This window comes from Protopterus annectens, chromosome 2.part1 (genome assembly GCF_019279795.1).
Source record: "Protopterus annectens isolate FY-2018-M chromosome 2.part1, PAN1.0, whole genome shotgun sequence".
Lineage (NCBI taxonomy): Eukaryota > Metazoa > Chordata > Ceratodontiformes > Protopteridae > Protopterus > Protopterus annectens.
In genome coordinates, this window is record NC_056729.1 from 742,253,417 (window position 1) to 742,277,033 (window position 23,617).

The 23,617-nt window shown below is 42.3% G+C and overlaps 1 protein-coding gene across 6 annotated transcripts in view; it reads left to right on the top strand.

The window, feature by feature from the left end:
• Nucleotides 1-23,617, top strand: part of ARFIP1 (ADP ribosylation factor interacting protein 1) — a 1,064,000-nt gene that overhangs the window by 725,536 nt on the left and 314,847 nt on the right. The gene's annotated exons all lie outside the window — the stretch shown is intronic.

The window sequence follows — 23,617 nt, forward strand, 5'->3', positions numbered from 1 at the left end:
ACTGATCCATCACATAGCACAGCAAAATTCATTATGGAAATGATTATAACCATTTTATGCCAACTGTGTCAGCCCAAATGTTGCCCATCACTTGCCCATTCACTGGTGTGCTTAGTCTCATTTTTTTATTTTTACTTAACCCCAACTGCCCTTCTTACAGATTTCTTCAGATTTTGATTGAGAATTGCTTCTTGGCTTTGTTCATGGCTGGAGCCTTGCTATTGTTTGAAGATATGCTGACCTTGTTTTCTAGGCTAGGCATATTTGTCTCAAGTATGGTGAATATACTTGGTCCTTTCAAGAGCCTACTGATGCACACTGCCTTTTGTCATCTAACCAGCTGAATTTCCACCAGTTTGTGTTCTACTGCCTTACTCTCCAGTTTTCTGACAAGCCATGTGTGAGACATGGTATCAAAAACTTCACTGAGAACAGATGCACTGCTTCCAGTAGTTTCCTTTTATCGACAGTGCTGCTGATCCATCTACAGAACTTGATGCGGTAACTTTTATTTAAAAAAAACTGTGCTAAAAAATTTTTTATTATAAAACAATAAGCAGTGTTATCTTTCAGGAACCACGTCCTTCTTCAGACAGCCATGTTATACTGAAGCAGAGGTCAGATTGACTGTAGACCTTTGTTTTCTGAATCCATTATTTTGCCTGTGTACTAAACAATTACATTCAGGAATTTGTCTTCTCTGCCCTGCAGAGTTCTGTCCATAATCTTTCCTAGGATGAACCAAGGATGACTAGCATATAAATGTTCATCATTCCCACTGCTGCAGTAGCCTTTGGCTGTTTGGATTGTACCCTGCCCTTGGAGGGAAATCAGCAATCAGAGTATAGACAACTTCAGTACTTTCTTGTTACCTCAAGGAAAAGCAAGTCTGAGGCTTCACAGCAGCAGCAGTTGGCTACAGGCATCATTTCTGGCAGGTAATTCCCCATAGAGTAACCCTGAAAATATTGCCACTTTAAATATTTATGATGGATTTTTTTTCTGAAACAATGTCAAATCTGATGTCCTTTTCATTCTTCATCAATAAATGGGTTACTTATCCAATCCTCGTATCCAAATCAGCTGCATACTTCAAACTTTGTTTCCAACTCTTGAGCTCCTCCCTGTAACCATAATGCCCTAGTCCATTTTCAGTACCTCGGCTCTCGTTTCCCACTATCGTTTTCAAATGTAGGGTCCTTCTCTTACAGCATTTTGAAAATTTAGCCTTTATATCTAAAATTTCCATCTTTTACTATTAGAACCTCCCTCCCTCTTAGTGTCCGGTTTCCTTTTTCTGCATTAGGGGAGTATTTTCTATACTTTTATAATATATTTCTAATTTACCATAGTTGGTACATTTTTTTTCTTCTATAGACATTCTTTCCTTCCTACCCTTTTTACAGGGTAATTCTTAATTGCCATTGCAAGTAATATTTTTTTTCTATAATGTTTTTCTTAAAAAATGTTTGTTCGTGAATCTCTGTTGTCCTTTCCTTCTACTGTCATGGGTGACAAGCTGACAGATTTCAAAAGAAATGCACTTTTTGTGGGCACAACCTCCTTAACTCAGATGCCCACAAGGAGGGCTTATATTGTCTTGGAGCAGCTCATCTTAACACCAGCTGCTCAATCTGTGCAGCTTTCAATACAAGGGCTTTGGCACAAAGCAAACTGATACTTAAGGGTCTGTGTCCTCCCTCACCTACATCTTCAGAGACTCAAACCCCAGTAAAACCTCAAAAACACCTTCAGAGCATAGAAAGTGCTCTCTGACGAAGTCCCCCAGGACTTCTTCAGAACTGCCACAAAAAAAATTCAAAAACATCGGATCTGACTTCATTGGACCAGGAAATAAGTAGTCCAGATCCAAAATCTTTGGATCCTAAAACTTCTGATCCAGTTATTATTTCGTAAGCAGTATAGCTCAGTTTTCTGATCCCAAGCCATTGGGACCAAAACCTAGTACATCATGTACTCCAAGAGCTGATTCTCCGGGGAAAGTCTTGATGTCCAGGCTTCTCTAGGCTCCATTTCCCCTTTATGCTAACTCCCAAAAAGCACTCTAGGCCCCAGTCACCACATCCTCCAAGCTCTCCAGAAGTCTTTCCAAAGTGGACATGAATTGGATGATGCAAAAGTTCCTCGAAGCATAGATCCAAATTGGGGGGGGGGGGTCAAATCAGCTCCATTTCCTTTTGGATCCGTGGTTCTTCAGGCCACTACTAAATACAGTGTTATCTCCTTTTCCAATCCATCCTTTGGTTTCAGAACCTCAGGATCCAACAGCTCCAATGGTTCCATAGTCAGATTCGAAGAGAATTACTTCTTTGACTCCAACAGCATCCCTGACCAGTTCCACTCCTATTCCTTCAAATCGGAACAGGTCCTGGAGCTGAAGCATCAGATCCTTGTGGTCAGGATCTACTCCACTGCTGTCAGATCCATCCCTACCCCTTGGAGGCTTGGCACTAGACAGCTCAGGGTCCAGTTCCTTCCTCCAGGCATGGATCAGGTCAGATTTGTGATCTACCCATACTGGAACACTGTGCTCTGATGCTGGTGGCCACAGCTTCTCCAGTCCATCTGCCTTTAACGCTGTAGAAAAGGCTTTTTCTCTCTCTGTAGGGATCCAGTCTCTCATCCCATGGATCCGCCACGCAGATGAGCTTTGTTGATCTATTCCCCAGCATGGAAGGAGCCAGATTCTGTTCCGCTTATACCATGTCAACCTGACAAATTCCTAGCTCCCCCTAAAGATGAACTTCATTGGAGCAAGAGAGTCCCAGTCTATGCTATAGTGGTGGGCGGCAGCCAATAAAAAAGACTAGCAAAACAGAACTTGTCTGTCCATCCACCAGAGTCTAGGGCACTGTACAGATTCAGAAAGTGAGTCTATGCCTCAGTGACCTTCATTTGTCACACTTTACAAGACTACAGATATTTGACCAAAGAACTGACAAATTCTCTCTCTGAGTCCATAATTGCAGAGGATTTCAAAAGATCATCTTCTCGGGTGGACAGTCTTTTATCAATTTCCAACATGTCTATGAGGTTGACCTCTCATGCAGCTAAAGATGTTCCATAGGCAGCTGGTTCAGGCATTGCCAAAACGAGACGTGGATGTGGCTATGTGACTTTGTAGAGCCTTTAAAGGAGTCTTTCATCAATCCTTCCTTTGGTGGAACATCTTTGTTTAGTCCATCTGTGAAAGAAGCACATACCAGCAGTGAACAAGAAGGAAAAGACCCTGTCTGCCATGGGAATCAAATTTCCTACCCCTCAACGAATGTTCTCTAGAAATCAGAGAGATGCTAAGAAAATGTGGTTTCACAAATCTCTGGGATCTTTCCAAGATCCACATGGAAACAACTCCTTCAGAGGCAGAAGAGGTAGTACTAATGGTAGACACCACCCTAGATTCAGAGGAGGCCTGCAAAATCATGATTCTTTTCCGGATACACCCTGTCAGCAGTCCCCCCAAGAGACTAATTTGAATATCAATGTCTTGGAGATAGGAGAGCAGTCCTGTTAGCGTTGCAAGCATTTCAAGATGGTCTTCCTCTAGCGGCTATTGTGATTCAGACTGACATAGTCTGTAGTCTGGTACATCAGCAAACAAGGGGGAACTTGGTCTTACCCTCTCTGCCTGGAGGCTGTAAGAGTGTGGTAATAGGTTATCTCACCAAGCTCTTTCTAGTTGCAATGCACATTCTGGGGAAAACCAAGGTACTAGAGGACAAACTCAGCAGGTCATTTCTGATGCCTCATGAGTGATCTATCAAACAGTCAGTGGTGGAGGAATTTTTCCATCATTGGGGCCAGTCTTGCTGTGACCTCTTTGCATTCTCCCACAACAAGTGCAGCAGATATTTTGCCCTGATCCCCTGGCAGGGGAAGTCACTGAGAGATGCTGTAGTCCACATTTGGCCATCTGATCTCCTTTACGCTTATACCCCACTTTGACTTTGGATTTGATCCCCAAATTCCTACAGAAAGCAATAAGGTTGAAAAGCTCATTCATCCTCATTACTCTAGCAGCCTCAACAGGTGTGGTTCCCCTTCCTTTGGTCTCATCTTCACTGTCCTTCCTGGATACTGAACCCAACAGCAAATCTCCTCTCACACCCCTCGGGGATGAGTCATCCCAATATCCCAGCCCTCAAACTAACTGCATGGTTTCTCCAGTTCCAGTAATAGCCAGACAGCCCAGGCTTTCTTCTCCAATGTGTACTATTCTATTATCCTTGCAAAAATACTCCACCGAGAAGGTTTACAAGAGCAAGTGGAAAGGATTTTACCTTTGCGCATTAAGAAATGATGTTGACCCTTTTACTGCCCCAGTCTCTGTTGCTCTTGATTTCGTGGCTGCTCTTTTCAAAGAAGGAGCTAGTTTTTCTATGATTAAGCTACAATTGGTAGCCATTTCAGATTTTCACATAGGCGATAAAAAAATATTTTTTGGCCTCGTCCAAGTTCTGTAAAACTTTTCTGAAAGGCACCCCCCATTAAAGGATCCTTCACCTCCCTGGGATATGACTGTGGTACTACAAGGTCTGACTCAGAAACTCTTGAACCTTCAACAAAAAGTCATTTCAGATTCCTTCCATGAAAATCAGACTTTTTAGTAGGTATTACTTGAAAAGAATTTCTGAACTCCAGGCTATTTCATCAAAGACTCCCTACATAATTTTCCATAAATACAGGGTAACTTTACGAGCAATCCTTTCTTTTTTGCCTAATGTGGCTTCTGAATCTAACATTAGACAGTCTATTAATTTACCAGTTTTCTTTCCAAAATTTTCAAACAATGGATATACATGCTATGTTTCCTGGAAGTACACAAACAAGTATGTTTTTATCTGCACAGAATGAAACACATTAGAAAATCAGGTCAGCTATTGCTATTTGTATCCTTCTCATCAAATCAACTGGGTTATCCAGTTTCTAAAGTTATACTGGCAAACTGGATAACTGATTACATTTCTTGGACCTATACTAAATAATGCATTTGTCTACCAAGACTGCCTAAAGCCCGCTCAACTAGATCCATGGCAACTTCATCTACCTTTTGGTCAAGAACTTCTATTGATGGTATATGCACAGCAGTCTCATAGTCCAAGGCTCACATCTTTGTTACTCATTGCAAATTGGATCTAATATCCAGGAGCAGAGCTGCCTTTGGCACAGGAATTCTCCAAAATATCTTTCCATGAGGGCCACCTAAGATTAACGTAGCTGGGGACTCTCTCCCATTCATTGAGAAAGAATGAAAAGGACAACATCAGCTTTAAAAGTTATCTACTCACCTAAAACTAGGCATCTGTGTTGTCCATTTTCATTCTTCCTCAGCTTCCCCCCATCCATTCTCCTTCTTGGAGGAACCTATTGGATTTCTTATTGGAACTTGTAGTTCTAGGATTGAGTCCTATTCTTTGAGCTCTCTCTTTCTTTATCTAATTGGGATATTACAGCAACAAGCTTAATCTGATATATTGAAAATGGACTAGGGCATCGTGGGGTAGAGGGAGGAGCTCAAGAGCTGGATCCAAGTCTGAAGCATGCGGCCGAGTCGTATCAGAGAATCGGATCCATAACCCATTTGTTGAGGAAGAACAACATAGCTGCTTTATTATGGTGAGTACACAACCTTAATTTTTATTAATATCGAAAAAAATTCTTGTCATTAACTGCTGTTTTTGAATTGGACTTATTGAATACTGAGGCTGTTTTCTGAGAGTAATGTACTGCTTCTGAGACATTTAACTGAAGTGTAAGGATTTAAAGATTGTGAAGTGTTTTATGTATTTAAAATGGTGTTTTGATGTTTGTGCACACACTGTGACAACTTAACTATTTTACTGCCTCATAAATTTGTTTGAAGTTATATTTAAGCATCAGTAAGTGTATTTTAGGACTAGAAATGTATTTTATTTTTGATGCTTGTGTGCACTTCATGACCATTTATTTCTTGTTTTCTGTCAGTGTACTTTTTGTGAAAGGGACTTGTGTTCTAACAGGGTTTTTGAGTACTGTTTTTGCTATTACGTTTGAATTTTGGGAGACTGTGTGGGGTAGTGTAAGTGTGTGTGTACTGCTTATGAATACTTGCCTGATAACTGTTCTCATCCAACCAACTCTTCCCGGTGCTACTTACTGGCAGTCAGGTTGCTTCCTTGCCTACACCATGGATTCTTACACCATACCTGCTATTTCTTCTTCTGCTGTACCCAAAAGAAAAAAAAAATCAACAAAACAGGAGCCCTTGTCTACACTGTGTCTCAGCCACTGGTGGGTGACTCTGCACTGGCCGTTTGTTGTTAATCTGACCATTCGGTGGTTTATCTGGGTTCCTCTGGCATTGCCTCTTCTGCCACTATGAACTGGCAGTTAGCCACATCTTCTGCTGCTGCTGTTCCAATGTTCAATCCAGGCATGAGAGAGCCATTGTCTGTGTCTAGGAGTATCTCCAGGAGGTTTTTCCCCATGGACCAGGGGAAAGAGACCTCGACAGTGGTAACATTTAATTTTCAGTTGGTCTCCTTCTAGGGATATCCTTAAAAAAAAGAAACAGAAGGTTAGAAGTTGTTCATGCAAAGATATTTCGTCTCTTCATAAGGATGATTTTCCTAACTTAGCCAGGAGTTTATTGTAGACTTTCTCTCCTGGAGAGCAGAAATCCATACCGAAAGACTAACTAGGTCTGCACTCAAAATGCTGAGTTCCTAGATGTTGAAAAAATAGACTGAAAGTCCAGGAGAAGAGTGAATATTGAACTTTGCTGTTCTCCTTGTAAACTTCTTTTTGGGCAAGCCTCCATGCACCCCCCAGCTTAAGTATACCAACTCCAAGATTGCCATATCTTAGAGAAAAAGGAATGTTGCAGGAAATAGCTATCGAAAATCCATTTTTTGGCCATTCAGTCTCCACATTTCAAGACTCTGTATAGTGGATCCTGAAATTTTAAATAGTTGCCAATATGTCAGAGGATTCTGATACAGACAGAGAGCTTTTTCTTTGATTCTCAAGTCCAAGAAGAGTTTTCTGTTTCCAAGACTAGTTTTAGGATGAATGATTTTTGTGTGTGTGTGTGTGTGTGTGTGTGTGTGTGTGTGTGTGTGTGTGTGTGTGTGTGTGTGTGTGTGTGTGTGTGTCTGTGCATGTGTCTATACACAACTGGATGCCCCCCCCTAAACTGAGGTGATATTTATGACATTATTCAAGTGTATGTATCCCATGCTACACCCATTCCTCTTATTTTGCCAGCCTTGGAGGAGTTGGTAAATGCTGCCTGCAACAACCCTGACCCTCAGCCTTCGGTCCCCCCAAAAAGGTTGAATAACCTTACTAATGCCAACTCTTCCCCTTGTGGAGAAGAAAGCAAAGTATCAGATAGACTTCATAAGAGAATTTCCTTCTTCCTATGTATTCTATCAGGTGTTAACAGTTTATGGGATTGTTCAGTCAGACTTCCTTCAGAAGGTGTGTCCTGTCCAAATCCTACAATTTCTAATCTGTTTCAGGTGTCTAATCTTGCTTTGAAGAGTCCATATGATTGCAGGTACTGTGTCTAAGTCCACTACTACTGCTGTTGTTTTGAGAAGATGTGCCTGGGTATGTACTCAAAATTATTCTAATGAGAAAAAGTCTGAGATTTTAAACTCTAAGTGGGAGATTTTTATTGTCCCTGCTGCTTCTCAGGTTCTCTCATTTTGATGACATAGAGAATTTAATTCAGGAAGTTACTAAGATGTTTCAAGCCATACATTGTAAGTCTTGCAAACCCTTTCTGCTTTTGTTAAAGACAAAATAACCAAGCTCTGCTTTCTTTTGGCAATCAGGAAACATTGAAGAGATGGCCGGAGGGGGAAAATTAATTCTTTCCAAAAAGGATTTTTTTCCTCAAGCTCTTCAACCACATGCTTACTCCAGGAGTTGTATTATAGCAGTGCCTTTAGACCATGGAGAGGAAGGCTTCTACTCCAGAATGTTTCTGGTTTCAAAAAAATAAGCTTTCCTATTAACCAATTCTAGATATTTCATTTCTCAACTGGTTTGTGAAAGTATCAAAATTCAAAATGTTGCTCTTTCAGTCTGTTACCGGTCATTCCTGTTCTGAGTTTTATGGTTACATTAGACCTTAAAGATGTTTAGCACATTTCCATAGCCACAGGCTTCAGAAAAGTTTGCAGATTGTGTGCCTGGGTCACATTATCAATTCTCTTCATTAGTGTTTGAGTTAGCTACAATACTTAAGGTGTTTATAAAATGTCTAGCTCCAGGGAGAGCTCATTGCAGACTGCCAGGCAATCACATTTTTCCTTATTTAGATCACTGAATGATATTTGCAGAGTTTTTCCAGATGTCAGAAGTCCTTACTGGTTTCTTCAATACTTATCAATCTGAGCTTCCAGGTAAGTGTTTAGTAATCCAAAAACAACCAACAAATAGTCTAGAAGAGACTATAAATAACTCAGAAAACAACACGAATTCCACACTGATAAAATTTAATAGAAAAAAAACAGTCTTAGCGCCTCAGCCACAACAGCCTTCAACGAGTACAAAAATTTAGTGAAAACACACTCCCATATATATAAGTAATCAATCAATTAAACACAATTAAATACATGATAAAACTCTTAGTCCTGAAATTTAAAGCGAACTAACACTAGATAACAACTTCATTTAAGCACATCAAATACATTAAATGCAATATATTAATAAAAGCAGAAACTAAAGTAAACATCTCCAGTTTACTTCTTTATTTAAACCCATTGGTGATAATGTATTGAATTTTAGTATAAAAACAGTTTCCTTATGCAGTAAAATGTTTTTAAGTAATTTATCATCCCCCTTCTTAACAAAAACTTGTTCTAAGATAGTGGCCTGTAATAAGTTAACATTACAACTATGTTTCTCCACAACCTAATTCTAAATTTTCTTTTTGTTTCCCCAGTATAGAATAGGTTACAGGGACACATAAGGCAATAAATCACACCCGATGTATAGCATGAAAAACAGTTTTGTGGTCTGAATGTTTTCCCATTTATTCTGGAAAAGTTTAATTTAATATAGGGACATACATTACAATTATGACATGGTATGGTCCCACAAATAGACAATGAAAGACCCAGTTTACTTGCTGGAGAGACATAATATGCTTTGACTAATGTGTCCCCTAAATTCTGTCCTCTCTTATAAGCAACATAGGGAACATCAGGGATAAGTTTACCTATCAATTCATCTTGTAACAAAAATGTCCAATAAAATTTAATGAGATCCCACATTTTACCACTTAAAAGATTAAAAGTAGTAACAAAAAAGATTTTTTGTTGTTGTTTAGCTACCCTCCTAGATACTGTAGTCTTAAAATTGACTCTCCCAACTTCTATATTGTAATTTTGATTTCTGTTAACTTCCCCATCCAAATTAAATTTTAATAATTTATCAATAGATTCACAAATTAAACCTATATTATAACCCCTTTGTAAAAACATATTTATTGATTTATTGATCTGTTTCTCCAAATCAAGACCATCATTACAAAATCTCGATAATCAAAAAATTTCCCCATAGGGTAAAGATTTCAACGTATGAGGCGGATGGCGACTAGTCCCAAATAAATATTGGTTACCATCCACAAATTTTCAATGGACAGTAGTAGAAATAAGTCCATCCTTCTCTTCTGACAAGCAAATATCTAAGAAATTCACTTTAGTTCCAAACTGTAAACCATCAAATTTGATATTGTATATATTATTATTGATTTCTGAAACAAAGGTAGGTACTAAGTTTAATCCCCCCTTCCACAAAAAAATCAAATCATCAATGTAACGAAAATAAAAACATTTTGTTGCACAAATGTATTAGTATAAATATATTCCAACTCAAATTTAGCCATAAACAGGTTGGCATACATGGGGGCAAAAGGTGCCCCCATGGCCGTCCCCCTTAACTGATGATAAATCACTTCATTAAAACTAAAAAAAAATATTCAATAAACAAAAATGAGTTAAATTTATAATATAATGTGAAATAGGACTATCTCCCAAAAAATAATTTAATGCTTGTATTCCATCATTATGACTAATGTTTGTATCTAAACTAACAACATCCAAACTAACCCAAAGCATATTATCTGTCCATAATATTTGGGATATCTTTTCAATAAAATCAAAAGAATCTTTAATATAGGAATCATTTTTTTCTACGAAAGGTAACAAATAACCATGTATGACAATACCGATATTCTGAAGAAAATAGTTAATAGCAGAAACAATAGGACGACCAGGGGGATTCGTCAAATTTTTGTGAAGTTTGGGAAGACAATAGAAAGTAGCTAAATGGCAATTCTCCCCATTAAATTTGGTATCAAGATCTTTCTTACAAAAATAACCTAAACGTACACCCCTCTCAATCAATAAAGTAAAATCTTTTATAGCATTCAAATATTTTGCAACCTCACTTATTTCATAAGTCGAAGCATCATTCAAGTGTTGCATATACGTTATAATATTGTGTGTAATCCTCCTTGACTCCTGATCTTCTCTAGTCAGTCTGAGATTTCAGCCAGAGAATATTTTAGGATTCTAGGCTCATGGCTTCTATGATTTTCATGATTCCTATTACTATGGTATACATGAGAAAAATTCAATGGTTTAAAAAATGTGGAGCCAACATTCTCATCCTCTGAGATTTTTAGTTTACAGTTTTGGTCTTTATCAAGAAAGAACTGCATTTGTGGAGGCAATAAGATGCCTCAGTTTTTATTTGTGCAGCAGTTTCTATGTGAGTAAAGGTGAGAGGCCTACTAGTTCAGACACACCAAAGCATGTAAATGTCAGGGATATTAACTGTGATCCATGCTATAGAATAGCTTCATGACCTGGGGTCCCTATGTCCATAACTGTTGGTTATAGACTATACAACAGTGTTGTGACAGGTAATTGGGGGGAGAGCACCAAGTCTTACTCCTTGTGCAGTCTGGCTGTGATGGCTTTGGAGTTAGCTCTACAGCACTGTGTTAACCCTCCAAGCATCTTACGTAAGAGCAAAATATAGTGGCAGACAAACTGAGGAGAGCTAGGACAGATCTTACAAATGGAAATTAAATGAAGGGGTCTTCCAGGATTGCATCCATCTTTGGGAATGCCTCAAATGGACCTGTTAACCTCATTTCAAAACAGGCAACTAAGTAAATTCTTTACCAAGACTCCTTGCAGGCAGGCCTGGAAAACAGATTCATTTTCATTCCCATGGTTAAGGAGGTTCTTGTATGCATTTCTACCCTTTCCACTGATGTCCAGGGTCATTCTGAAAATTCAGAAGGAGTCTCCAGAAATTAATGTGAAGATTCCCTTCTGGCCCAGGCAACATTGGTTCTCCCTTCTTATTGAACTGGCCAGGAGCAATTAACACACACTTCCTTCTTCCTGACAGATTGGATCTACTTACACAAGATGAGGGAGTTAGATACACCTCACTCTCAAACAGCTTCAACTAACTGTGATATCTTTTAGGCACCTTTTTCATGAGAATGTCCAGCAGGTACTAAAGGAGGCAATAAATCCTGCTGCTAGTAAATCTTATGTTAACCAATGGAGAAGATTTTCTAACTGCTGTCTTAACTATAAGCAGAGCCCTATCCAGAATCTGGTTCTCAAACCTTTGCGCAAATTACTATCCTATGGCCTGTTTACTCCTTTGGCAATGGTATTTATCAGTAATTTCAGCATGCCTGCCCATGGATTATACTGTTCATTTCAGACTTTGAACAAGCTGTTCTACAAAGAGGTATTTCTGTTGATAAGTAAGGTCACCTGTTACTGAGATGACAATTGCAATGCTTACTTTTTACTGGGAATGTTATTTATGTCCACTTGAACTAGCAGTTCTAGATTTTTTTCGTTCATTTTTGGTAGACTAACTGGTTTATTGCTCTGACAACTCTTCATGATAGGTTAACCGTTTTGCTTTTTCATGCATATAGGGTTATCTGTAGGAAAAATTCCCCTATCCTTACCGCTTTCAGTGTACCATAAGTCTAGCTATCCAACTCCCTCATTTCTTTCAGAATTTAAATGACTTGGGTGGGGGTGGGGGATTTATTCTATATACTCTGGTCATGCTTTTGCAACTCTGGTATCATCTTCTCAAAACAAAGTCCTTTAGGAAAGCTATGCATCTGTGGAATTTCATATTATGGGACTGGAAAAATACAATGTCATGTTGTTCTATCTCACCTTCATTCTTACTGGTTGGGTTCGGAACCGATCCTCTGTTCTAACTCTGCTGTATACTAAAGCTTGAGGTCTTCCACTGGCTCATAGCTGTATCCCTATCCCATCATTCTCTAGTGAAGCTCCCCAGATGTTGTTTGCCGCTAAACAGATCGGGTGCTTCCATTTTGGCTCTCGCTAAGTTGGAATTTTTCTTATCTTTATTATCTTTAGCTATTTTGTGCTGTTTAACTTTAAGTATTTACTTCCATTAGCAGTGCTAGTTTAGAGAGTTTGCTTTGTGTTTGTGTGTTTTTCTGGCTGTCGTTAGTTCTTTAGGCCTGTATTTACCCTATCTGGGTGTAATTTTATTATTTAGAGCCCATTTTTAGTAAGGGTTTTCATTAATAATTTTTCTGTTTTTTTTTTATTTCTACCCATTCGTTTAAGTTAGAGTGTGTGAGGTAGAGTAATTTTCTTTCCCATTCCTTGATCCTAACTGAAACCGGCACTCGTTTTAGTTAGAGGGTTGCTGTTGCCTGTTTGAGTTAGAGGGCAATCCCTTCCCCCTTTTTCCCCCTCCCCTTGTTTCTTAAGTTTCCGTTGTTGTTTTCTGTAAAAACAAAAAAAAAGGTTTTCCTTTCTAGTTTCATAGCTGGTTGTTTGTTACATTTTGATAGTAGACTGTGGTGTATTGTAGCTGTTATCTTTAGTCAGTGGAAATGTCTAAGGAACATAGAGAATCTAAGCCCTCAGGCTTTAAGAAGTGTGAAAAATGTACCCAAAAGATGTCCATTACTGATGGGCACACTATATGTGTATATTGCTTTGGGGCCTTGCATTTGCAGAAAACTTGCAGCATTTGTCATTCCTTCAGCTCTAGAGTTATTCTAGAAAGAAAAAACAAACTGATTGTAAGAGGACTACTGAAATTGCCTTTTGCAGAGACTTTGGAAGAAGGTTAGGTCTCCTCCAAACCTACTAAGTCCCCTACTTCAAAATACGACAGGTCCGCAAAAAGAACATTTTCTTCGTCTGACCAGTCAGAGCCAGCCAGAAAACTGACTAAACTCACTTCCCCAGGTCCGAAGCCTACTGGGTCCGAGAAGTGTACATAATCAGCTCTGATAGAATTTGAGCTACCGAGATGGTCTCTAGAATTGATACCAGTCTCCCCTACACTGAGGTCACTTACACTTCAGCAATTTGGATCTTCTGACCCTTCCTTTCGGTCCTCCAGGAGTCTTTCAGATGAAGATGTGGATTGGCAAAACACTGGCTCCAACCCAGAGGGATTCGGACCTGGCCAAATCTTCCCCATTAGCATCGATTCCTCCTGAGAGCCAACCCAGGACATCAGAGCTGGAATGCCTGGAACTGATTGCCGTGGAACCATCGGTGTTGAGACCCATCTTGGAATCTTCATACCCAGCGTCTGCTCTGACATCCTCGGTTCCATCTGAGAAGTCTAGGAGCTGATTCTGTCTGGCCGAGTTCAGAGAGGGGAGTCTGATCGGACATTTGTCTGATCCAAACTTACCTCTCAGGGCTTTGGCGTGGATCAGCTCGGCTCCTACATCAGCTTTGGAGCCAACCCCCTTGGTTCTGGGGATTTCTTCTGCCTCTTCGGAGCCAGAGGTGTCCTCGGATCAGGAGGAGGTGGGCTTTTGAGCTGATGAGGAGAGTGTGCTGTCCCCCTCAGATAGCTCCACACAAGGGTTCTGATATTCCTCCCCCTAAAACACCAGCTTCTGTCTCTGCACCACACCATCCACAGACAAGCGGAGACTCTAAGCCTCAGGGTACCCCATCAGGTGAGCCCCTCTCTTTCGGAACCTTTTCAGAATACCCTTCTGAAGAGATCCCTTGTAAGAAACTCTGCAAGAGGAAGCATTTAGACTCCCCAGATGAGTCAGTCACGTCTGACACTGACCTCAAGTCAGAAGGATCCACACAGTAACCATCTGAGGATGTCTCATTTGCAGACATCCTAGAAATCCTTAAGTAGAGAGGTGGCTGGAAGCCCATCAACCCTTCTGATAAGGAGTCTGTTTACCGGAAGGCCTTTGGGTGTCTCTGCTTTCCACGAGCTTATGGAACTAGTTAGTCGAGAGGTGTGGGAGTCTCAGGATGCAGTGGAACCTGTCCCTTGAAGGCCAGATAAGTTCAACACAGCCCCTTGTGATAAAGACTCCTTGATTAAGGGGTGTCCCTGTAGGTGCTGTGGTGGAGGCAGCAGCCACCATAAAGGAACTTTCTGAAACATCCTCATTTGTCCATCTGCCGAACAAGGAGTCTCATGCGATGGACAGATATGGAAAGTGCATGTTTTCTTCAGCGAAGTTTGCACTCAGATCGCTGAATTACCTGACACATTTTACAAGGCTACAAAGAGATCTCCTAAAGGAGCTAGGAGATGCTCTCCAAGGTACAGTAGCTGCTGGGGTATCAGACAAGGTTTCCTCTCAGCTCTCTACCTTAAACTCTGTGGTCAACTTCTCCATGAGGCTCATTTCTTATGCAGCAGATGGATCAAGCAGAGCAGCAGGTACAGGAATTTCCCTAAGGAGACATTCCTGGATGCGCTTGTGTGACTTTGCGGAACCTTTTAAATCCTCCTTTATTAATGCCCCTTTTGATGGCTCGTCCTTGTTTGGGCCGAAAGTCAAGGACACACTAACCAGGTGTGAACAAGAAGGAAACACTCTCTCTCTGCCTTAGGAGTCCATTTTTCCATACCTTCTAGACCTTATCCAAAAGGCCAGAAGGGAGGTAAGATGTGGTTCTGTAAATCCCAGAGAGTTTTTCAGGACACATGTGGTGACTCTTCCCCTAGGGGCAGAGGGGGAAGTACGAATGGAAGATGCCATCCATGCAGCAGAGGGGTTCTGCAAAATCAGGGCGACAGGGATTCTTTCTGTGGTAGGTCCTTTCAGTGCTTCTGAAGGGAGGCCCGGCCGTCCATCTCTGGAGGCATCATATGCAGGGGCTACTCCATATGCTTTTCCCTTCCCGTCCCAAACATAAAGAACACCCCAGACATACCACCCAGTCAGTGGGATCAAGCAACTCTAGAAATTCAAAAGTTGCTAGACAAAAAGAGTCATCCAAAGAGTCCCTACAGACGAAATAGGATCTAGAACGTACTCAAGATTCTTTTTAGTGCCTAAAAGAACAGGGGACTGGAAACCCATTTTGGATCTCAGCAAATTAAACAAATCAGTAAAAAAGACCAAGTTCCTAATGGCAACACTGCATTTGATTCTTCCCTTTCTGGGAAAACACAATTGGATGTGCTCTATAGACCTCCAGGAAGCGTATTACCACATAAAGATGGACAGGCCATCCAAGAGTCATCTGCATTTCCGGCTGGGAGCCAGTCATTACCAATTTCAAACTCTGCCCTTTGGTTTGACTACAGCCCCCAGCATGTTCACCAAGTGTATGACAGTAGCCACGGCTCACCTGAGACGTCTAGGTTTCCAAGTGTTTCCATATCTAGACGACTGGCTCCTAACTGCCATCACCAAGCATCTACTACCGGAGACAAGAGACACCACATTATATCTCTGCTCTCACCTGGGAATCACAATAAATTACAAAAAATCTGCCTTGTTGCCATCACAATGTACTGTGTTTATAGGAGCAGATCTGGACACAATAAATATGATGGCAAACCTTCCTACAGAAAGAGTCTTAGTTCTAAGGCAGTAAGTCTCCAACCTTCTCCCCAAGAAGAGAGAGTACAAGTGAGAACAGTTTTAAAAGTTTTGGGAACCATGGCAGCAGCGATAAGTATAGATGTTCTTCGTGTTTCACTGTTACAGTCATCACATTTTGGATATCCCTGCCAGGGTAGCCCTCAGCCGGCCTGAATATCAGAGACTTAGTATTTCTGCATTGGTTGCTGTCGCTTGAAGGCTGATGGTCAGGTCGTCAGTAGTATAAAGTAAGGCAGCCAATGCCATTATATTAGTATTTCTTGCTGTGGAGGCTGAAGCAGAAGCAGTTCTCACAAGTGCCAGTCGACTGCTACCTGAATTCCGATTCCAAATTGAAGTTGAAGTCTTCGAAAGCTAAGTACCCCTTTGGGGATCCTTTTTTCTTGCACTAACTGATGTCAGAAAAAGTTAATAATTGTCTCGCCTGCAGAAAGCAAATACCACTCTGAGACTTCCACTCTTACTGCGTCACTTGTCTAGGCCCAGACCACGACGTCCCTCGTTGTTGCTTCTGTGCTTTGTTTAACTCCCTAACTATTCATTGTCAGGCCCTTATTGTATTCAGATGTTTCCATTTACAGTCCTCAAATTCCGATATGGCTTCGGTAAGCCATCTGACAGCAGATTTTCCGAAAAAACGTAAAGATAACGACAAAGACAGATCACAGAGGACCAAACCTTCTGACGACTCTTCCGTTAAGCTGGTCGTCAGTCCTCTGGAGCTCAGTGAGGTGCTTTTGCAGCCCCTAATGCCAGCTTCAGTTAATTTGCAGGCCTCTACAGAGACCCTTTCAGAGTCCGGTATGGCGCAGAACTCTTCTTCGTCTAAGGATCCTGCGGTCGTCTTTACCTTGAATGGGTCCAGAGTCCCTGTGCAGGCACCGGCTTCTGAGGAAGTCCTTCGCAACACTGAATCCTGACATAAACCGATGCCTTCTTTCACGGCTTCCATTCTTTCAAAAACAACTGAGTTACTTAGGCCCAGGGGTTGAACCACACCCAAGAAACCGACAACCCATTCTCAGGTGCCTGCTCCCTTGCCTCAGTCTCAAATGCTTAAAATGGCAGAAGACCTTATCATGCTGATTAGAGGAAGCCAAGCCACTCCCTTAAAAAGGAAAAGAGATCTGTCTCCAGTTGTTTTGTCCGAACAAGAGTCAGATGAATCTGTTGCACCTGAGTATGAAGACATGCAGCCCCTCTCCACATATGAGGATTCTGATGCAGAGGAATCCATTCCTTCAGCCTCTACCCCAGAGGATTTTTCCTTTGGGGAAACCCTGCATACCTTAAGGGAGCATTTCCAATGGGAGACTCAAGGCTACCCACAGTCAAAAGAGACTCAGAGAGTTCCTGGACCTTCCACAACACAGGCCCGCCGTCCCTCCAGCCCTAGATGTGGTGGATGATGTCTTCCTTGAATCCAGCTGGACTCCAGATGCCCTCCCTCCTGCTCCCAGCAAACCAGACCGGTACTACAGAGTCCTTGACTCGCACAAATATCTTTTTAAAAATCCAACAGCTGACCTTGAGGTCATTACTCAAGGGCCTAAAGGGATTAAAGCAACCTCAGCTAAGAATCCCACCCCCTCAGACAGGGATTCCCGAGCACTGGACAGATGGGGTAAAAAAGTATACACCTCAGCTACTCTTGCTATCAAGGCACTAAATTGTCAATTCCATATGCTTAAGTATGAGCAACATATCTTGGAACTCCTAAAACAAAAAATTTCCGTCTTTCCTGCACGAGCAGAATCTAAAGATTTGCAGGACTTAATGCATTCTGCTGGTCAAGTAACTAAACATACTTTGCACTATGGTTTTGACTCCCTAGAAGCCTCTTGCAGGGCAGCAGTTACCGGATCTGTCATTAGAAGACATGCATGGCTTAAGGAACAACCGCTGCCAAACCATGTCAAATCAAAATTGTTGGATGCACCCTTGCACAAAGATAACTTACTTGGTACTAAAGCTGAAGAGGTCCTTAAAAAAATGGAAGAAAAAGCTAAATCTATGCAGACTGTTAAAGATTTCTTACAGGTCCAGTCCCCTAGGTTCAGCAGACATTTTCCCTTCAAGCACTGGTTCTTTCCTGCTCTGAGTAGACAGGACCAGCCTAGGCCTTGTGGAAACAGACCCCCCAGACAGCAGCCCCAGGGGTTGCAGAGATCTAATCTAAGCAGTGGACTACATCCACTTCAAAGCCACCCCCTTAAGGTAAGAACTCACAATGACTCGCCCTCTCCCAACCTTGCCTCAGCCCACCTTCACATAACCCTAGGAGGAAAACTGTCCTTTCACTCAAGCACCTGGGCCACCAGTACCAAAGACCAATGGGTTGTGAACATTGTGTCTCATTTGGTACAAATTCTCCTTCCAACCCCAAAAGGGTTCTCAGATCTACCACCAAATCAGTATGCAGAGGGTCAAAAGCAAATCCATTCCCCTCTCTCCATGGGGGCAGTAGAGCATGTTCCTGCAGAGCAGATAGGCCAAGGCTTCTACTCCAGACTTTTTCTGGTGCCCAGAAAAGAGGACACCTGGCGCCCCATCCTTGATTTATCCATTCTTAACACCTTCCTGGTGATCCCAAAATTCAAAATGCTCACCCTCCAGCAGCTGCTACCCATGCTCTCCAAGGACACATGGCTAGCCACCCTGGACCTAAAAGAGGCCTACCTCCATATTCCTATCAGGGCATCCAGCAGAAAATATCTCCACTTCAGGGCAGGATCTCAACACTTTGTTCTCTGTGCTTCCCTTTGGCTTATTTACTGCTCCCAGAGTTTTCACAAAATGCCAGGCTCCGGCCATTGCCTTTTGCAGACAAAGAAATATTCATATTTACCCCTCCTTAGATTACTGCCTTATTCAGGCAGACAGCCAGGAAAAGCTGCTCAAAGACCTGGCCTTTGTAAAGGACCTACGAACCTCCCTAAGGTACACAATCAATGAAAAGAAATCCAAACAGGTACCCACCAAAGCAGTAATCTTTCTGGGAGCAAGTCTGGACACAGCATCCCAGATGGCGTGCCTTACACCAATGAAACAAATTTTCCTATCAGCTTACTTCTCTCAGCTGGCCACCAGGCCCCAGCTTTCTGCAAGGAAAATCCTGCAAGCCCTGGGGTTCATGGCATCTTGTATTCTCCTCATTCCATATGTCAGACTGCATATGAGGAAACTTCAGTGGTACCTTAAAGAGCCTTTGGTGTCAACACTCTCAAGATCTGCAAACTCTTCTGCCTATTATTCCTTGCCTGAGGAAGGAATTTCTTTGGTGGGCAATGGCCTGCTCCCACAACAAAGGACTGCCCTTCTCCCCACACCCCACTCTCCAGACCCTCACCACAGATGCATCAGACTATGCTTGGGGTGCACACCTGGACGGCAAGTGTATACAGGGCCAATGGAACCTCCGTCAACTCCCCCTGCACATCAGTCAAAAAGAGATGATGGCTGTTCAGCAGGCCTTGATAGCTTTCAAACCCCTTCTCTCTCCATGGGTTCTCCTGATCAAAACAGACAACACCACTGTGATGTGGTACATCAAAAAGCAGTGAGGGACTCGCTCCTACCCGCTGTGCAGGCTAGCCATGACCATTTGGTTCACAGCCTCTTTCATGCAAATACACTTGTTAGCACAGTACCTGCCAGGCTCTCTCAACTCCCTGGCAGGCCAATTAAGCAGAAAGCTCTTGGACCCCCACGAGTGACAACTAAATAGAAACGGCTTCTTCCTAATAACTCAGAAATGGGGAACCCCAGAGGTCGGCCTCTTTGCCTCCCACAACAACTATCAGCTCAGCAAATTCTGCACCCAGCAGCATCACTGCTTGGCTTGGAAAGTGGATTCCCTGTCCTTTCCCTGGGTAAATCTCTCGGTCTGTGTCTTTCCTCCCCTACCTCTCATTCCCAGGGTACTGCTCAAAATAAGGGAGGAAAAACCAAGGACCATTCTCATAGCTCCAGACTGGCCCAGATAGCACTGGTACCCCTTGCTGCGCAGCCTGTCCCCGCTGCCTCCATGGAATTTTCCTCAGATTCCAAACCTCCTAATCTGGAGGGAAGGGGAATTCATGCACCCCCAGTTGCAGACACTCAATTTGGCAGCTTGGCTTATACACTAACCGCTGACCAATCTGCCATCCTCAGTAAACAGGTTCTGGATGTTATCTGAGTGGCCAAATGCCCTACCACCAGAAAGTCTTATGCAGATAAATGGAAAAGGTTCTGCACCTGGATCCAGGCTAAGGGGGCCAATATGTCACAGCTCTCCATCACTCTCATCCTGGATTACTTAGCTGACCTACTACACAGTGGTCTTTCTCCTCTACAAAAATTCATGCCTCTGCTATTTCTGCTCATTTTCCCACTGAGCAGCCTCTTTTTTCACACCCTATGATTAAACAGTTCCTCAGAAGGGCTAGCAACTTGAGGCCCCCCAGAAGGGCATCAACACTGGCTTGGGACCTTAACTTTGTCTTGGAAAAGCTCACCCTTCTCCCTTTCGAACCAGCTTCTTCTGCAGAGCTACAATTTTTCTCCTGGAAGACCGCCTTCCTCCTGGCCATCATTTCAGCCAGAAGAGTCTCTGAGCTGCAAGCACTCATGGCTGTGGAACCCTTCATCATCTTCCATGCAGACAGGGTATCCCTCAGAACTAATCCATCCTTCATGCCCAAGGTGGTGTCCAGTGTGGCTCTCAGCCAGTCCATCCATCTACCCACCTCCTTTCCTAACCCCCAAATCAAGGGAGAAAGGATTCTGCACACTCTATATGTGCACAGACAGCTCAGAGCCTATCTGGACAGGACTAAACACCTCAGAAAGTCTGATCAATTGCTGGTTAGCTTTGCTTCAGGGGCAGAAGGCAGAGCCATCTCCAAGCAAACCATTTCCAAATGGATAGCACACTGCACCCATTTCTGTTACAAATGACATGTTAAGCAGCCCCCCAAGGGGGTCAGGATGCACTCCACCAGAGCAGCCTCCATCTCTGCAGATTTCCTCAGAGGAGTTCCTACCAGAAACATCCTTGAGACTGTCACCTGGACATCTGTTCATACTTTTACCAAACATTACCACCTGCCTCTCTTCTCCAAATCCAGGGCAGGGTTTGCCTCTGCCGTCTTGCAGGGCATGCTAGCCAGCCCCTGGCTTCCTGGACTGCCTCCACCCATTTCTTCAGCTTTGGGAATCTACCCAAATGTGATGACTGCAACAGTGAAACATGGACTACATAGTACAGTTGTGTACACTTACCATAAATGTAGGTGTTCGAGTGTATTCACTGTTACAGTCCTGGTTTCCCTCCCCTCCATCCCCCTTTCTCTTTTTTCTTTTTTTGTTTTTTCCTTGTTCTCCTTTCCTTACAAGGGACATATTGGTATTTATTTTCCACTGGTGGGGTTCTGCCACCAGAGCCTGGCCTCCTACTTTGGGGGCTACTGACAGGTTAGGGCAAGAAAAACTGATGTAATGGTGTTGGATGCCTTCCTTTATACCCCACAAGTGACAGCAACCGATGCAGAAATACTAAGTCTCTGGTATTCAGGCCGGCCAAGGGCTACCCTGGCAGGGATAACCTCAAATGTAATGACAGCAACAGTGAATACATGCAAACATTTACATTTATGGTAAGTGTACACAACTGTACTTTCTGGACCCAGTTCCAGACCTTCTGACTCGTACGTCTGGAACGCTCCACCCTTGCTTTCAAACTCTCAAATTGACAGCTTGGCTGCTCCAATTCCAAATATAGCCAGGCTTCCTAACCTTTCTTCTTCTGTGAAACTTATATTGATCTCTTCTTATAAGGCCTCAAACAGAAAATTATATATGAGTAAATGGAAAATATTTTTTTCCTGGGCATTAAGTAAACACATTGACCGTTTTTCTGCTCCTATAAATTGTATTCTCGAATTTCTGGCAAAACTATTTAATGAAGATGCAGCTGCAGCTACCATTCGTGTGCAGTTAGCAGCAATATTTAGTTTCCATATAAGTGATTTGCCCCAAATTCTGATGTCTCACAAGCCTTCCTGAAGGGCACCAACCTGTTAAGACCACCGATAAAAAAACCCTCTACCACCTTGGGACCTAAACTTTGTTCTCTCCTGTTTGATTCTTCCACCCTTTGAACCTGCATCATCATGTGATCTAAAACTCTTAACATGGAAAACAAGTATGTTGATTGCCATCACTTCTGCTAGAAGGGTTTCAGAGCTGCAAGCATTATCAATCAAGCCACCATGTATGCTTTTCCACAAAGATAGAGTATCCCTTTGAACAAACCCATCCGTCCTAACAAAAGTATGCCCGGAGTATAACCTAAATCAGTCCATAGAACTACCATTTTTATTTTCCCAACTATGGCAACAAGGCAGAATATACTCTTCACCAACTGGATGTACACAGACAGTTATGTTTCTACTTACATAGGACAAAAGACTTCAGGAAATCTGATCAATTATTTGTTTCATTCTCAGAAGCAAAGAAACGTGCTCCTGTATCTAAGGTCACACTTGCAAAATGGCTCGCAGATTGTTTGTATTACCTTTATATATAATTCTAAGTTCTTCCCTATAAAGTCAAGAGTCATTCTTCAAGAGCCATAGCAACCTCTTCTGCTTTTCACGCTAGGCTACCACTTGATAACCATTTGTGCTGCTGTGACTTGAGCAAAGCCTCATACCTTTATCACTCATTACAAAGTAGATTTGGCCTCCAGGGACAGGGCTTCCTTTGGGTCCACTGTCCTGAAGAATATACTCCCATGAGCCACCCAGGAAATATGGTGCTAGGGACGTTGTCCCAACCAGTAAGAATGAAGGCGAGATAGGACAACATAACATAAAGAAGTTATGTACTCACCATCTCGCCTTCTTGCATCCCACCCTCCTTCCCCCTGCCTATGGCTCCTGGAGGACCAAGAGGTTCTTTCATTTGACAAGTGTGTTCTCTGATCGTCTTCATTGTCTTCATAAGATGTTGTGATAGTACCTTAGGTTATCAGCAAACAAGATCTGGGGGAGCTTCACTAGAGCATGATGGGATAGGGATACAGCCACAAGCCAGTGGAAGACCTTGAGCTTTGGTATATGGCCAAATCGGAATCGAGGATTGGTTCCGAACCCAACCAGTAAGAATTAAGGTGAGATGAACAACAAACATGGAACATTATGGTGAGTACGTAACTTCTTTTTTGTGTCTATTCAAACAGTTCCAGTTGGCTGTTCCTTGCTATATTTTGTCTTATTCAAATCATGGTAAAATATTTCCAGGTGGGATAAAGCATATTCTCCTAGATGCTTTTCTTCGATGGCATATCAGAAAGGGTTGGAATCTAGAAGCTTTCTAGATGCAACTACATGGTCCTGTCTGCATACTTCTACAAAGCATAAGATACTGGATTCCTTTTCCATGTCCAGGACTGAATTTGCTGTACCCATTCGCCATATTTCCTGGAATCTTATCCTTCCTCCTTTTGGGTTAAATAAGCTTTAGTAATCAACCCAAATATCCAAAGGGTACTGCAGCAGTGAGAATGATGAGCATAGTACAGTTTAAGTTGCATTTACCACAACAGCAGATATTCAGATTCCTCACTGCTGCAGTAATCACATACACCCTTTATCCCCTGTACTGTGTATAGCTGGTATAAAAAGTTATATG